General features: G+C 38.0%; 1 protein-coding gene across 2 annotated transcripts in view; it reads right to left on the reverse strand.

The window, feature by feature from the left end:
- The window catches only part of RIT2 (Ras like without CAAX 2), a 378,415-nt gene that overhangs the window by 345,960 nt on the left and 14,107 nt on the right, over positions 1-18,348 (reverse strand). The window lies entirely within an intron of this gene.

The raw sequence follows: 18,348 nt of genomic DNA on the forward strand, positions 1-18,348 counted from the left end.
TTTGTCTCTTGTCACCACCTCATAACATTGATAAATTAGTGTCATCCTTATTTTTCAAATGAAGAGTAGGCTTAGGATTATGAAATATCTTCTCAAAGTTGCATGCCTAATAATTAATGGCATCTGGTTTGAATCCTGCTCTTTGACAATGAGTCCACAACTTTTTCCACTAGTTCTAAAGTTCATTTCTAAAATTACAGAGTGAGTAGGCATAGCTGAGAATCATCAGTACATTATATTTCCATACTTAACATCTTGTTATTATATATAAAGCAGTACTTAAAATGGTCTCCGTGAAAATGTTAACAATATGCAGACATATAAACACATACACAAAGACCCACATATATTCCATAACAGTGAAATATTGAATTCCTGTAACATATTTTTTGCATGAAAACCATAGAATACATGAAGTATAAAAGGCAAACTGACTTACTTCCAGACACCCCCCCAAAAGGGAAATACCATATTAATGACAACCATAATGAATCTTATAGCAGCAAATATTTAATGAACACAAAATATGTGTAAGGACTTCACAACATTAAGTCATTTATTTAGTCCTAATAGCAATTAAGTAGGTACACATACTAATCTTACCTTACAGAAGAGGAAACAAAGCCATAGAACCATTAACTAAGTCGCTACCTTCACATCATATATGAATTTCAGGGCCTGGGTTTGAGGGGTGTCTGCCTCTAGAGCTGTATTATGACCCCCTGAGTGGTCCTGCCTCCTACAGTCAGCGGGGGTGATTTCCTCCCTCCCAAAGCAGCATCTATTAAGACAGAGAGAGGCGTGTTTTTTCCCGAGGTAACAACATCAAAGATTTAGCTGTTTCTTTTTAAGAGGCTCATTTCCAAAATCTTCAAACACTGCTATGACTTATAATTTGTTCCTTTACAAACACTGTTAGAGCAAGCTCAGGTATGGGATGATGGCGGTGAAAAGGACCCATAAGACAACTTTCTATAGGTAGCTATTGAGAAGGCAAGATTCTGCTTGGGCATATGTAAATGTTTATCACAGAATTATACCTCCAAATCATCAATCTATCAGTAGCTAATAGCACCTAGTGCAAACTTACAGTTGAGACAAAAATTCTTTGCTTGTCTCCCTGACTGGATGGCCAAAGCATCTTCTTAAACACTTCCCTCTGTGCCATTGTTGTTGTTGGATAGCTTCTATCCCAGGGAAATACTTGTTCATGTTGAGTTTAAGTCTGGCCTTTTGTAACTTGAGATCATATCTGTTTTATCTCTATTACATTTTTAGTGAGAATAGTATATTGTCAGGAGACTCAGGTTCTAGTCCAGTATTGAACACTAGCTACCTTTATGGCTGTGATGACTCATGTAACATCTTTGGATTTAAACTGTAACGTGAGCAACATAATATCTTTTTTGATCTGACAGCTATTGTGTCCCCTACGTTATCATCCTGTCTATGTCAATAGCCTACACAAAGTCTTTGCGCATTTACCTAGGTAGTCTTTATTAGACTGCACTGGAGATTAAAACAGTAGTGTCCAGAGCAGGTAGTATATAGTTGTTGTTTTTTTTTTTTTTTTTCTAGGACATTGACTTTTTTTAATGGTATTATGTTTCTGTTTTCTGTGTAAAGTGAGGCAAAATTTACCTAGATATTAACTTCTTACCAGCAAATCCAGCCTACTGTTGCCATCAAACCCTTGCATTTACTAAAACATTTTTATTTTCAGACAGACATTCTCTGCTTCCTCCAAAGACATTTCTTTCTAAAGGATTGCAAATGAAGGACAGTCTTCCCCTGTCCAGGCCAAATCTTATACTCAACCCCAGCAAATTGCATGTCATGAACAGTTAAGCTTTCTGCTTTTTAAAAACATTTTTCTCAATGTTCATTTCTTCTTTTTGAGAGAGAGAGTCAGAGACAGAGCATGAGTAGGGAAGGGGCAGAGAGAGAGGGAGACAGAATCCGAAGTAGGTTCCAGGCTGAGATGTCAGCACAGAGCCCAATGCCAGGCTTGAACTCAAGGCCCACGACATCATGACCTCAGCTGAAATCGGCCACTTAACCGACTGAACCAGCCTGGCACCCCAAGCTTTCAGCTTTTTAAGTTATTACTGTGAATACTTACTTTGTGATTTTAACATAAACTTCACTGATTGTAATCTCCTTGGCTGATACTTCAAATCTCTCCACAGTCTGTCCCCATCTCAAACAGCTCCACTCTCCACAAACCCAAACCCTCCGTGCACTGAGCCAGAGCTCTGCCGAACCCCTCCGGCTGACAGGGGTGTTTGTGCCTCTGGAGCTTTGTGCAAGCCTGACTGGAAGGGCCTGCTCCTTTCCTTCAGCAAGTTTTTCTTCCACAGATAGCTAATTTCCCACCTTTACCAGAAAGCCCTTCCTGATGACTGCAACCTCTGTAAATCTATAACCTCTAAATTCCAGAAATGCTGGCATCTATTGTTACGGATATGTCTGAGCTCCCCAAATAGTCTGTAAATTCCTTTAAGCCCCCTTGATCCTTGGATTGTATACATGCTAAATATTCCTGGCTCCACAACCACCCAGCATTCCTTAACTTCCTCCAGAAGGAGGCAGGGATAGCAAATGGATACAGAGCTGAGGCAAAGCAAGGAGAAGGGTGAGGGGCAGCCCAAACTCCTGTTCCCCCAATCATTACTGGCCTCAGCAAAGGAGCTCTGGACTCAGGAGAGCAGGAGGCAACATCTCAGATTTTCTTTCTTAATTATTCTTCTGATTTGTTGTTTCTCTGTGACTGCAACATTTCCATCTGAGCAGCATCAGTCTGTGTTTGGACCAAGAGGAACCAGGGTCCAGCAGACCAGGAGACATGGTCAATTTAAAGGATGTGCCCTGGTTGTACCGCAGGATCTAGTCTGTAATGAAATATAATTCCAGTGACAGAGGAGATCCAAGTTGGATACATTACATTCTGTTTGGATATTTAGTACTCTTTCTGTAGGGTGAACACTAAAGATAATCTGTTTCATTTAAAAAGAAGACAAGTATCTTATGGTTGTTTTTATTGTTCCAAGGGGTATCCAGATTACTTATAGAAGTAGAGAGCCTCACAAGTCTTCTAATTTAGCCTTTTAGTCTTTCAAATGAAGAATCAAAACAAAACAAAACAAAAAACCACTACCACTAACAATAAAGCAAAGTCTCAGGGGTTTGTAAAACTCACTCAGGACCATCCACCAGTGAATGCTGGAGGTAAGAAGACGTGCGTGTGTGTGGATTTGCTTTGTTTTATTCATTTTTGACTAATAAAATTGGGGGGGGGGGAACAAAAATTGAACTGAAAAATAAGAAAGGATTTATAGAATTTATATTTATAAAAATAAGAAAGGGACGTGCAATATAACTAATATATTTTTAACCCACCATGGAAATTTGGTGGCCAAGTGACCAGACATTAAGCAAATGTTCATCATTCTGATATTTTCATCTGAATTCAGATAAAACTCATTTCCCAGGGGAACACTTCCATTTTTGTCTATAGGGCTGACAGGATCCCCAAGGGTCATCTTTAAGTGGAGCTGTGACAAGAACTAAAGCCATCAAGGGGGCGCCGTGTGTTAATTGAAAATGAGGATGACCTGATTTATGACAGGTGAGTCCCCAAAATGGTTTTCCTTCCCCATATCTGCAGTCAGTGTTAGTTTTCCTGTTTATCCTCAGCTCTGGCAGCAGCATGTGCAACGAAGCTAGGACACACTGCCTGCAAAAGGAAGTTTGGAGTCTCCATTCTGGTTGCATCAGGCTTGCTATAGGCCAGTGGTGAGTCCATCATTATTGGACTTCTCACCTACAAAGAAAATGAGGTCTTGCCTGTCTCCAAATTTCTGAGCTCTTGTCAAATTAGAAGATGAGAGACTCCTGAGCATTAAGGCACTGCTTTTTCTGGCAAAAAGTACCTTCTGTCATGTGCTTGAGTCTTGTCACAAAGACTGCAAAACTCACTGTCATCACATGTGAAGAAAAATGATATCAGACACTGTAATTTCATTAAGATTTTGGTTAATTTCCATCTCAAAAACTGATCAATGAACTGAGGCATCAAGGCCTTCAACTTCACTCAGTGCAGCATTCACTACACTCAGTTCTTACCTTTCTTTCTATTTATTTATTTATTTATTTATTTATTTATTTATTTATTTGAAACTAAAATATCTGGATCTTACTGACTTTTAGACCACCAATCTTTATTCAGTTCCTACCCTGTGCGGAACATCATCCTCCGTTAAAGAATGCGTGCACCTTGCTCTAATTCCTCACCCTGACACTGCAAAGGCAAGTATTATTCCGTTCTCCTGATAAGAACAATGGGGTCCACAGATGGTCTAAGTGTTTTCCCCAAGACCACACCCTTTGTAAGTAATAGCTGTGGGATTTGAACCCATGACCTTCTGCTTCCTCACACTCTCCTCTCACTTATTTATTGCTTGTGAATTCCACCACTGGGTAGGGCTTTTGCACAACATTTGGATATTTGATCACACTGACCCAGACATCCAGCCCAGAGAAACCCTGAGCTAAATGTTGAAATAACCTACCTACCTACCTCACTGCCTCTACTTTTTCCTTATCCCCCATTACTGCTGTACTGCTGCTTTGTTTTTTGCTGTCATTAGATTTTTAAAAAATCAGCATGGACATCATTTTGTTTTTCAAAACCCATTATGTGCCTATTTCATTTGGTACTCTTGAAAAGCAAGGGAGAGAGGAAAACTGAGTCTCTCAATATTCTGCAGAAGAAACTGAAACCCTAGGAAGCAGTTCAGTGACTGGCTTAACGTCACCTGCTGCCGCCCACCAGGACTCCTATTCCTATCGTGATCTGTGTCTTATGAAGGATGCCCATTGATTTATTATCCAAGCTGGGACACTTCTGAGAATGAAAGGGTCTTCTGTTAGTAATTAAGCCAGCACAACAGGAATAAACCAGGATCCCTGGGCAGACCTGAGCAGACGGTCACCCCAGTTGTAAGGAACTTGCAGTTCTCTTGAAAAATCACAATGCTTATTAGCAAACTGCCAGAAGTTCAAGTGACATGTGATGGTCTCTGTTAGGTAAGAAAACTAGCTTAGTTTTATCAGTCATTGATATAACAACCATCATATACATGTCTATTAATGGATGTCTACAAACACCAGTCAGGAGACTTCAAAATTCTTTGGGCTTTTGAAATATTTTTTTACATAGAAATACTTAGAATAATTATTATAGCATTGTTTGTGCCACAACATTTTGTGATTTATATATACTATATATAATTATTTTAGAAAGTATATGATAATTATCATGGTCATAATAATGATGGTTCATATCTACTGAACAACTATTATGTCTTAACTGCTTTAAATGCATCCTCTCCATCAACCCTCTCAGTAAATTAAGGAAAGAGCATTATTGTTTTTTCTATATTACAGAGAAAGAATGTGAGGGACAGAGAAGTACGGTAACCTCATTGTCATACTGCTGGTAGGTCTGATTCTTAGACATGTGTTCCTAACCACTGTGTGCTATTAGTTCCTTCACCCTGAGATAAACAGGGCGTGTACCATGTTTCCTGCTTCTTTCACAGAAGAACAAACTAAAGCAAAGAGGGGCCAACAAGTCCTTTGTAACTGCTTCCAATTATTACATGGGAGACATTTAACATTCATTTTTGAGAGGCAGAGAGAGACAGAGCATGAGTGGGGGAGGGACAGAGAGAGAGAGAGACACAGAATCCGAAGCAGGCTCCAGGCTCTGAGCAGTCAGCACAGAGCCCAATGCAGGGCTCGAACTCATTTACTGCAAGATCATGACCTGAGCCTAAGTGGGAAGCTTAACCAACTAAGCCACCCAGGTACCCCGGGAGAGCACTATTTAAACTGAGGTATTTTTGTTTCCTGTTTATTTTTCCCTCTTTTACCAAATAGTACTTCACGAATAATGAATTTCCTTTTAATCATCATGAAACCTCACAGAATCTTGCTCTGACCCTTTATTGTGTGCTTCAAGGTCTACACAAGCTGCATTTCCTCTTACATTCCTGAGCTTTCCTTCTTTCTATCCATCCTCCCTCCACACTCCCTCTTTCCCATTTTCTTCCTTTCTTCCTTCCTGTCTTCTATCAGCCAACATCTGTGAGGACCTGCTTTATTCGTAGCATAGGCTAACTACAGGCACTCAAAGACCAGGCCACTCCTGTTTACTAGTTCTCCCTTATCTGAGGGGGGCATGTCCAAGACCCCTAATAGCTACCTGAAACAGAGGATCATATTGAACCTTGTATATACTATTTTATGTTGTGCTAAAAGTTTAACTTATAAACTAGGCACAGGAAGGGATTAACAGCAATAACCAATGATAAGTTGCCACAATTACAGTAATATACTATAACAAAAATTATGTGAATACAGCCTCTCTCTCAAAATATCTCACTGTACCGTACTCACCCTTCTTGTGATGATGTGAGATGATGAAATGCCTGCATGATGAATGAAATGAGGTGAATGATGCAGGCACTGTGACATAGTGTTAGGAGATCATTCACCTTCTGGTGATTCCAAGAGGATCACCTATTACCACACTGGACTGACCGAGGTTGACTGTATATAACTGAACAGGGGAAAACAAAAACCACAGATGTGGGGGAGGGGACCACTGTACTCTATGGGGGGATTCAAAGCTTAAATCAAGGATGACTGTAGCCTGCATCACAGTCATGTGTAAGGAGCAGTGGGAGCTCCTTATCACCTTATGGATGAGGGTGAAGGTGGAAAAAAGAGAAGGAAGGAAGGAAAGGAAAGGAAGGGAAAGGCTTCTTTGAGGAAATCCCATAGTGGCAGTGCAGGCAGGCAGGAGGAGATCAATTGAAGAATGAAAGAAGAGAGTTTCTGTAGAGATAGCTGTGGTAGGACTTACAAGTGGCTGGTGGGACAAAAGGAAACAGATTCTGAAGGCCTTTAAAAAAATGTTTGTTTGTTTGTTTGTTTGTTTGTTTGAGAGGGGGCAGAGAGGGAGAATCCCAAGCAGGCTCCGCACTGTCAGCCTCATGTGGGGCTGGATGTCGACAACCGTGAGATCAAGACCTGAGCCAAAATCAAGAGTCCACTGCTCAACTGACAGCCACCCACGCACCCGTTGAAGGCCTTGACTGACCCACTATAGGTTGCACAATTTAACGTGAAGACTGAGAATGGTGACCACATCACACTCCACCAAAGGCACTCAAGAGCTGCCCAGAACAGAGGCTCAGCAGCTATGCTGACAGTCAAATAAGGAAGGCAGAGGGAGCCACAGCGAGGGCCACAGACATACAACAGGAAGCCCACGGACTCCAGACCTCTGGCTGAGAAGACCATGCCCCGTAACTCTAGGATATGTTCAATAGTTGCTGTAAATAATAACACACTGCTCTCAACCATGTGCCAGGCACCATTCTGAGCATTTTATGTACTGCTGTTAATACATTAATATTAATGTAGCTAATCTTCAAAACAACCCTATGAATCACTTAAGCACCTACTTCTCCCTTTGAGCCCCAAACAACTTTTTTAGGTTTTGACTAATTTTAATTAATTGTGAGTTGACCTTACTCACAACTCCTCCCCACAAAAGTAGTGGACTTAATTCTTTCTTATCTCTCAACCCAGAGCATGTTTGTAATAATACTGTGACTAGAAACCACACATGGCCTTATTTCAAAGTGCCCTTCAGAAGACATCTTTTTCGTATCCCTTTAGTCCTCTTAGTTGCAGCTATGAGACTGAGGGAATTTACTTAACTACCCCAACAGTGCAGAGAACACTCATTGGATCACAATGGATCATCTTGCTCTTTATCATTCCTACAATAAAGTTGCTGCTGTCCTTTCGTGGTTCTGGGTCCCGTAGTGCTGGGGGCTGGCTGCCGTTCTCCTGTTCCCCAGTCTAAATAGCACTATTCAAGTGGACCCAGAGGGGCTGGAGTAGAGAAGCAAACAGATGTGAAGAGAGTAAGGAAAGGCACCCCACTTCTTGTACCACCATGTGCTGTTTCAGTGACATCCACAAATATAACAACCTCCTTTTGGAAACACACCAATCAGAAATGATATCAGAGATAAAATCTAGAAGTTAAAATTTGCCTCAGGTTAAACACACTCATTAGTCTATTGTGTCTTAATTATGGCATTTTGTTTCAATTTTATTAGTCAAATGCCAATCCTAAGACTAGGTTGTAACTGCAGTTTTCTTTTTTCTTTTCTTTTCTTTTCACATTTATTCATTTTTGAGAGACAGAGAGAGACAGAGCACAAGTAGGGGTGGGGCAGAGAGAAAGGGAGACACAGACTCCGAAGCAGGCTCCAGGCTCTGAGTTGTCCACACAGAGCCTGACTCAGGGCTCAGACTCACAAACTGTGAGATCATGACCTAAGCTGAAGTCAGACACTTAACCGACTGAGCCACCCAGGCGCCCCTTATAGCTGCATAGTCTTGAACAAAACTGCTAACAGTGTGTCTGATTTGTCATCTTTGAAATAGGCACACTACTCTCTATACCAGCTTTTCCTAGCTCTCAGAGGGACTGTGCAAAGCCAGGGCAAAAACTTTGTAGACTTCCAAATGTTATTAAAGGATTATTAATGAATTACTATTTGAAGCAGTCTTTCTGGAGATGTTTTGAGCTACCTAATATTTTTTAAATGATGATGTATAAAATGATGATGCCCAATTACAAGTTCTTCAGTGCTGAAGTATTTCTAATAAACTGTGCTTTATTTGTAGGCAGTACAGTAAGAGTAGTTAATCAGAAAAATGAAACAGTATGAAAAGTTGCCTCATCCCTATATTGTGAGAACATAGGAGGTAGACTTTTATGATGCCTATCTTACATAAATTTTCTCATCATAAAAAATAAAACACAACTGGTATAATTCAGGGCAAGAATAGAAACAGGATAGTAGGAAGTATACTAAGTTGTAACAAACTAATCTATCATAAATCACTTTGTGATTTTATTAACAGCTAATAGCAAAATTCAAAATGAATTATTCATGACATTTGTCCACAAATACGTTCCTGAACTTGAAGTGAACTTTGATGAACACAGCACATTGGTAAATATATATATATATGTATATATATAAATATACATATATATACATGTATATCTATATATATATATATAGATACACACATATATAGTTATTGTTATTTCCACAGTTCCACACATACATACATATATATATATATATATATATATATATATATATACATACATACATATACATATATAGTTGTTGTTATTTCCACAGTTCTCATTCCACTTTCCTTGGATCATTAACAAACAGCAACACTGAATTACCTGAATCCATAGTAGCCAACAAAGAAAAACTCAATTGGAACATATGCTTGGTATTCTCCATATGGTACTTGTCCCTGAAAGAGGCAGTCTAGGAGGCTTATGTGAAAGTGTTAATTGTGGGGAAAAGATATTGTAAAAGTTTTTTTATCGATTACTGAGGGAAAATATAGAATGAAGTTTCACTGAAAATAAAGTTTACTGAAAGCCAATCTATACTTCTCCAGGTAGGTTTTTTTTCTTTTTAAATCAAGTCCCCAGTTTTTTCTTCTAAACTTAAAAGTAAATAAAGAGAATATGTTTTGTTCATTGTTTCTTTTAACATATATACATGGAATATTTACTCTGCTCAAGGCACTGGCCTCTGTGCTATACTAAAAATCAATGTAACTGTTGTGCCCTAAAATGTTCATATACTAATTCAAAGGAAAGACCAGACTGTCCACACAAATCTTGAGACAGAGGCAAGCTTTGTTTTTTGTTTTTGTTTTTGTTTTTCTCACCATGACCAGTGAATTTCACTAACATACTTAGCTCAAAGTTCAAACATCTGTCTCGTCACTTATACTGTGGATTTGCTCTGGGTGGTATAACAAATGAGGGTATGAAAGATGCTGAAGAAATAAAATGGTGAATAATGCCATCTTTCCTGTGGACCACTGGGAAACTCCTTCCTTCTGGTAAATGTGGCCATAAGCAGTAGTTCATGGTCATCTTTATTCAGACCCCCTCCTGTGACTGGGGCTGTGAGTCCAATTTCCAGGGAGCCACATGTGCCCCTGAGTCCTTCATGTTAAACTGGATCATTCTCCGGAAATTAAAACAAAATTGGCCTTTCGGTTCCATAGCAGGAAGAAGATGTGGTACAAAGAAATTACATTATATGCTCCAAATACAAAGATGACCTTTGGATTATCTGTTATTTAGGATTCTTAATGCTCGTGGTTCTATTCCTGCCTGTGATAATTAAGAGAAGATATCATCTGTTTTATTTAACCTTTCCTTCTTTAGCAATATTTTTAAAACCTCTGAGTCCATTTATCCTTGGATCTTAGCTACATCGAGCCAAGCACTAGCAACATATATCTATATGAAACAATTCCAAGGATTTAAATAATTCCAAATATTGATATCCTGAATCATTTGTCATTCCATATGCATTGCCGCATGATGATTTTAGTGATAGTTATGGTTAGAACAGGTCACAGAACTCTTCTATCTATGGAATCACATGCAAACATAATATTTTCTAAAAAATGCCTACTTTCCAAGCTACCAGGGTATCCACCACATTTGTAAAGTTGTTAGAGGGCACAGAAACAGAGTTTTTGGTCTTCAGATGCACACACAGTTATCCTTCCTAGGAGATACATGCTTTTTTAGTAAGGGCTCCATAGAGATATAAATCCTTAATCCCCCAAATCAGGGCTCTTGGATTTAGGAGACTCGAAGTCCCATCTGTTTTCAAGAACCACAATCCAAGACCTATTTCTCCGTGCTTAAAATGAAGAAATCATACCTGCCTGACCAGCTCACAATGTTATGAGATCTAAATGAGATGCCATGAGATACTTTGTATAAAAGTGCTCTTATTCTCTGAAATCTATTTAATTAAAATTAAATGTTTGTTATTTCGCCACATGCAAATGGTATCACACTGAATATGGAGTGTACATTTGAGTTTCTATAACTTAAATATAGTCTCAAGATTAACTGGCCATTATGGAAGAATTTTAGATTTACTTGTGGATGAGAAACCAATGTGATCGTAAAATGGAAGGATAAAGGCTTCAAATATAAGCTCATATTGACTTGTAAGGACAGAAGCTCAGTGGGCAAGAAACATTTTGTGCTCAAACATGTTATTTGTTATCAAGTAAATGTCTGAGAATTGACTGTGAGATAAGATGGTGTTATATAACTGCAAACAATATAGTATTATTAAAGCAAGGAAATATAGCTGGAACTTAGGTCTTAGGATATAGAGCTTATTTTGCCTTTGTGTTGGGCCAGTGTGGAATGGCAAGGGGAAGTTTCAATCTTTCTGTTAATGAAAGATACCATTTGAACGATGTGATTTTCATCACCAAACATTAGCTAATGTAAGCATGTGAAAATACATGCTGTATTTTTATATGGAAGTGGGATTATTTCTATACAATTTCTATACAATGGATATCATAATTTTAACAAAGAATGAAACCACAGGGTAATCCTACTAACACTTATTTTATTAGGTTCAGTCAAACAGAGAAACTTCTTGAGGAATCCTGTGAGCAGGTGGGAAATTTTTTTAAGTGCTAGAAAGCATCTCGAGTTAAACTAATTCAGTGCTTTCATTTTTTAAATGAGAGAAGTGAGCCCCAAAGGAGTGCAGGTTACTGTGGTAATTCTTATTACATTGTGTCACTGTCAATCAAGGAAAAACGCTCATCTTCCTGAGTCCATCAGAGTCTGCTGTAATTTACTGTCTACTAACAATGGCAAAGCCTAACAACTGGTTTTCATTGAGGAGATGAAAATGTGCTTCCCCGATTTTCTGTAGCAATAAATCAGCCTTACTTTGGCTATATCTCAGGGAAATGTGTTTTTTAAAATGTTTATTACCACCAACAATTTAATATTATAGACCCTGCTCTCGTAGTGATCCCCCCTCTCTGTTTCTAGTAACTGAGGACTGGTGGGAGATGCGTTTCTCAGAAGCAGACACATTTAAATACACGACAAGAGAATAGAGAGTGAATATCTTGCAGGTGATGGAACCTGTTAGCATGGAGAAGGCAATGCTTTCTTCAGAACCGAAATTTTGAAAGAAGTCAGTTCTGTGGTAGCTCAGTGAAAAAGAAAAGAAAACTTTGTTTCTGCATGAATTACTTCTAGCACATTGGTTAAGGAGAGAAATCAGAAACAGGGACATCTGTGGTAACCTATGAAGGCCACGCAAATTGTGGGGTCTAGTTGCCCCTCAGAGTGTCACTACTGCCACTGTCTCTTGGAAAACTCCATGTTATTTTCATCATGCAATCTTCATTTTTACATTACATTGATGAGCAAGATGAGCTATCAAGTTTGGAGTTACACAGACAATAATGTATACGTGGAGCAAAATTAAAAGTCAAGATGGGAATAGGGTGAGGCAAGCACAAAATTTAGGGGGAGCCAAAAAATTCAATAATAAAAAAATAATTTCACTACAATACTTACAATTCACTACTAATTTCACTACTAATAATAATTTCACTACTACATTTCACTACTAATACTTACAATTTAAAATTAATGCAAAAAATTTATCAAAGTCATTATTAGTGGGTTTTTTTTTTTTTTTTTTGCCTCAGGCTCCTGTGTGGCTGGTATGGCCTGATGGAGAGTATGGAAGATCAAGGAAAGCTGGAGGGAAATTGAGAGATGTATATTTTCATGGCATTGACTATCATAGCAGTGGAATTATAGAGGCTATTTACAGAATTTTGGTTGGAGCTGGATATGAAAGGCCTGCATGTAGATTGGCTTTATGTTTATCTCCCTCTGGCCTTCCAGTCATTCTATACTGTGTAGGTATCAGTGGTCATATAATGTGTAATATATTTCTCTTTAACTGGTTCTTGATAGCACTATGGATTTTTAATTACTTTGGATTGAATTGAATGTCATTAGAAGAACTCAAGATGACATTCAGGACAACAGGGGTTTGATGACATGGAAAATGACAGCGAGTTCCACATGGAAATGTTTGGGGAAACCTGTGTTGAGAACATGCATGCACTGTTGGTATAAAAGCTTCACAATTAATTAATTAATGTAGATATTCGGAAAGGCATATGGAGCGATAGCATCAAGAAATGAGGGATTAAAAAGTAACAAAATAACGGTCATAAATTAATAAGCTGTTGTTCCCATCAATTAGAAAAGCTGAGATGGTACATCCAGTATGAAAACATAGACAAATATACAAATAAATTTAAAACTTACTACTTAGGAGAAAATGTATTCAAACTACCAGCTCATGTAGAAAGGCAAACTTCATTTAAAATTTAATGTAATCATATTATCTAAACCAAAATGGCATAAGTGAAATTATATCTCTAATATCTATTTATGTGTTTATCTGCACTATAACTTCATGCACTGACTGATTTGGTAAATTGAGTAGTACTTCAAAGATGTGGACTCTTAAGTATTTAACTCGATTGCCAAGACAGTTTGATTGGACAAGATATTTAACATTATTATTTCTGAAAAAAATTTATGTGGAATTTGGATATTATCTACTTTGCTTCTTTCTCTCTCATATCAAAGGTGAGGAATTTAAAATTAGGAGATGTTTTTTCCCTCACTCTCAGTTAAGAGACTCTGACTTACCAAGGCACAGTGAATATTTATACATAACAACATCTATATTTATAATAATCAAAACTATGCAGATGTATCAATCATCAGGAACATTATCTTATAGGGAACATTTTCAAAAAATAGAACTACCAGAGCAGGGAGAACATTTCACACTGGAGTAAAAGGTGGAAGGAAGCAAACAAAGGAATGAATATAAACACCAATTTGTCAACAAGTATGTACCTAGGGTGTGTTAGAAGGCATAGGAAAGAGCATTTTCTAATTAAGGCAGCCTAGATAAGCACCAACCAAACAGACACAGAAAAAATTGACTAGAACTATAAAATTTGGCTGACTTGAATTGTCATGGTCCACATTAGTAATTCACAGAACTGAGCCAAGGATCATGTTCTCCCCCTGTCAGGTTATTAAACACTATCCCTTGAGATTTAGAAAGGGGACAGTCCTCCTTAACCTAAAAATGAATCCACGTTCTTAATAAAAGCATTATCATCATATCATAGGATTCTAAAGATTATTTCATAACATGGCAAATTCCTGTTCAAGTGACAATAATATATACTCATATTTTTGTTCCATTCAAAGATACATACTCGCATGGAAACATGTTATATATGTATTCTGTTTTGATGACTGCTGGAGAGATACTTTTGCTTCTATGTCACTCTTTTGCCACACTATAATATCTAAAATGGTTTAGAAATCATGTTCATTTGGTAATTAAATATATTTAACGAAACAATAAAACTGCCCATTTTAATTAACAAATATATGAGTGTCCAGTATATGCTTAGTCTTGGCAATACTGGGAGAGAAAGAAAGCAGTGTGGTAACATTATAGCTGATACTAAAGAAATGCATAGGATCCTAAGAGACTACTTTGAACAATTATATGCCAACCAATGAGATGACCTAGAAGAAATGGATATTCCTAGAAACACACAGCCTACCAAGACTGAATCAGCAAGAAATAGGAAAAAGAAGTGTGATACAGAGTACTGATTCCCAAATACAATCATATGTGGAGCTTTGAAAACATCTCAATGCCCAGGTTGCACCCCAGACCAAGTAAAATCCAATTTGCTGGGAATGGTACCCAGGTGTGAGTATTTTAAAACACCTCCCAGGTGATTCCAATGTGCAACCAAGTTTGAGGACAAGTTTGGTGTTCACACTTGACTTTACATCAGTAATATCCAAACACCTTGTTAAAACACAAATTACTGGGTCCCAACCTCAGAGCTTCTAATTCTGTATTCCTGGGACAGGAGAAAATTTGTATTTCTATTTTATTTTATTTTATTTTATTTTATTTTATTTTACTTATTATTTTATAGAGCGAGCATGAGCAGGGGAGGGGGTAGGGACAGAGGGTGAGAGAGAGAGAGAGAGAGAGAGAGAATCCCAAGCAGGCTCTGTGCTCTGCACAGAGCCCAATGTGGAACTCAGTCCCTGGCCCCTGGGATCATGACCTGAGCCAAAAGCAAGAGTTGGACGTTCAACTGAATGAGCCACCCAAGAGCCCCAAGACTTTGAATTTCTAACAAATACCCTTATACTGCAGGGGCTAAGGACCAGGGAATCACACTTGAAGAACTATTGGCATATGGGGCACCTGGGTGACTCAGTTGGTTGAGTGTCTGACTGCGGATTTCTGCTCAGGTCATGATCTCACAGTTTGTGAGACTGAGCATCGCCTTCAGCTTCGCACTGACAGTGCAGAGCCTGCTTTGGATTCTATCTCTCCCTTTCTCTCTCCACCCTTCCCCTGCTCTCTCTTTCTCAAAATAAATAAATAAACTTTTAAAAAAAGAAAAGAACTATTGGCATAGAGCATATTAAACTAGATTTAAAGTAAGGAATTTTTAGTATAGTGAATACATAGTATATACACAGAGAAAGTTAAATATATATATTAGAATATGTTAAGTTTTAAATGAACAGTATAAAGTAAAGCTAGAAATATTGGAAGGAAGAATAAATTACAGTAGGTTTGGATGTTCACCTCCTGGTTCTCCAAGAACAAATGAAATTTAAAAAGGCAGAGAAAATTTCATAAGGTCATTGAAACTGGATGGTCATTGAGTAGGACTACTCATGCCAAAATTAGGTAGGTATGCATAAGGTTTATTTAGGAGACAGTTGGGTCCCACGGACTGAAACAAACCATTTGTGCAAGGAAACAGTAGTCCACACTGAGAGCATCTTACTGGAAGTTGGTGCTAAATGATCTACATAGAAGTCTGCATAACAAAACAAAACAAGTTTATCCACCAGGCAGTAGGGAAGTTCTCAAAGACCTGAAGAGTGTCCCTTATTGGGCTGTTTATTACAATGATCTCCCATGGCAGGCCTCCAGCTAGACTCCAGTGAACTCAATATTACATAAATCAAAATCAGAGCCCTATCCTTTGGAAGACAATTCATCACCTTCAGGAATGAGGCATTTTTAATATCAGCAAATTAAACACAAATGGATATTAAAAACTCCAACAGATAATTAATCAATAAAGGTGGAAGCAGAGGACCTTATTACTTAGATAGGGATTAGCTGGTGTAGCTCAAGTGCTAGCTATAAAATTTGAAAATTAAAAATAATTGCACATGCCAGGAGTGATGGAAAGCAACCCAGAGAGATGTAAAAGCTGTGACCTTCCATGATAAGCTCAAACTGAACCAAACTACTGAAACTATCCTGGCTTCTCTAATTCTCCTTTGAATTCATTTGTTTCTAAAATCCCATTGCATGTAAGGTTTTTCACTTAACACACTAGACCAAATCTTGGAAAAAGTATTAGAAAGTTCTCTGAGTGTTCAAGATGATTCCATGTAGGGACATTTTATGGTCAAACAGAGTTTTCAAAAAGTGCAGAAACATGTCTCATCCTTTCTGAGAAAGACTGGAGGCTTAGAAATCATGAGCCACCTAATTCCCTAGAAACTAATTAGAAAAACTGGCCTTGGCTCCCCATCACTGTTGCCCATTTGCTCAGAGCTACATAAATATTTTTACGCTAGGCCCCAGATAGCGGTTGTTGCAGGTAGGGAAGTAAATTAAAAATGCTCTTCTGAGAATAAGGGGAAAGGGAAGTCGTCTCAGCATTGGACAAAATGCAGAAAACCTAGTCTTCAGACTGAATAAGACTGAATAACATTCTTGGAAAGACATAATAATAATAGTGACAAAGCAACAACAATAACAGCAGTTGCTAGCACTTCTGTAGAGGTGCCAGGTACTATTCTAAGCACTTTATTCTCATAAATTCATTGCAAGACCAGTGTGTCATCATCCTTATTTGACTGTGAAGGAAGCTGAGATACAGACATGCTGAGCAATATCCCCAAGATCACACCAAGACTAAGTGAATGAACCAGCATTTGAATGTTGGAAACAGGATCTCAAAACTGTGCTCTTTAAGCACACTGTACAAAACAAACCCAGCCTGGGGTTTGACTGGATGAGTGAACAGTCACATGGGTGTTTAGGATGAAATAGAGAAGGTGAAAAAGCAAGAATAGAAGGTAACATCTGGGCTGTGCACATGGGAGAAACCTCCATGCTATTGGTAAAGACTGATGAGAAAGGATCAAATAAGGACAGCAGGGGATGGAGATTTCTGATTTTTGCCTCTGTCTAAATCACATAAGGCACATTTATGTGGAAAAGATAAACAGGAAAGTGAACACCAACAGTATCAGCTTTAAAGCCTTGGTGATGGCAATTTTCCCTGTCTCTCTTTACCATTATGCCAGTTTTTCTGAAGGTGGATAAAAGCTAATTCAGTGCTGTGTTTCTAAGTACTGAGAGGAATGTCTGGAAAGCAAGAGTTCAATACTTAGAAGCCACATGTTAAATGCACGTATTCGTGCATATTTGGTTCAAAATATCCTTAATGGAGATTTCCAAGATTACTCTGATCTACACATAAGTTTTGTTTACTCTTTCCTCTAGAATGGGTAAATATAAATTTGTACATTTATCTTATACCTATTAATGTTTCCCTTTCTTCCTCACATCAAGTATGAGCCATTTTATTCATATAAAGAAAAATTTCAAATATTTATCAAACACCTACTGTAAGTATGGTACTGCTTTATTTGGATTTAATCTTCATTTCACAACTGCAGTATAAGCTCTGTTTGAAAAAGTCTCAAACCCAACTGGATTATAAGCATTTAGCGATTATAAAATGGGTTTATGTTGTGTCTCTTTACAATGTTAAGAGCTATGTATGTTCTCTTTAGCTACATAAGATTAAGAGGATAAGTTTCTGGGTTTTTTAGTGCCAAGAACTTTATATATACAATCCTATTTCAGTCAATGGCAAAACTATCCTTCTAATTGCTTGGGCCAACAACTCTTTCCTATCTTGTAAATCCTTTGCTTTCTTTTTTGGCATTTCTTTCAAAACCTACCCAGAATCTTATTACTTCTCATCTTCACTGCTACTACCTTGAATCTTACAATGCACTGGCAAGCGTGGTGTTATTATTCATGCTCTAGAGATAAAGAAATGGAAGCTTCTCAAGTTTAGGTAATTTTATTTCGTTTATGCACTGGAAACTTGAGAGAACAAAGACATTCTAGTTGGGGAAAGCCAACAATAACCAATAGCATAATAAACAATTAAGTCAGAAAATAA

Source organism: Panthera tigris, chromosome D3, assembly GCF_018350195.1.
Source record: "Panthera tigris isolate Pti1 chromosome D3, P.tigris_Pti1_mat1.1, whole genome shotgun sequence".
NCBI classification, from domain to species: domain Eukaryota; kingdom Metazoa; phylum Chordata; class Mammalia; order Carnivora; family Felidae; genus Panthera; species Panthera tigris.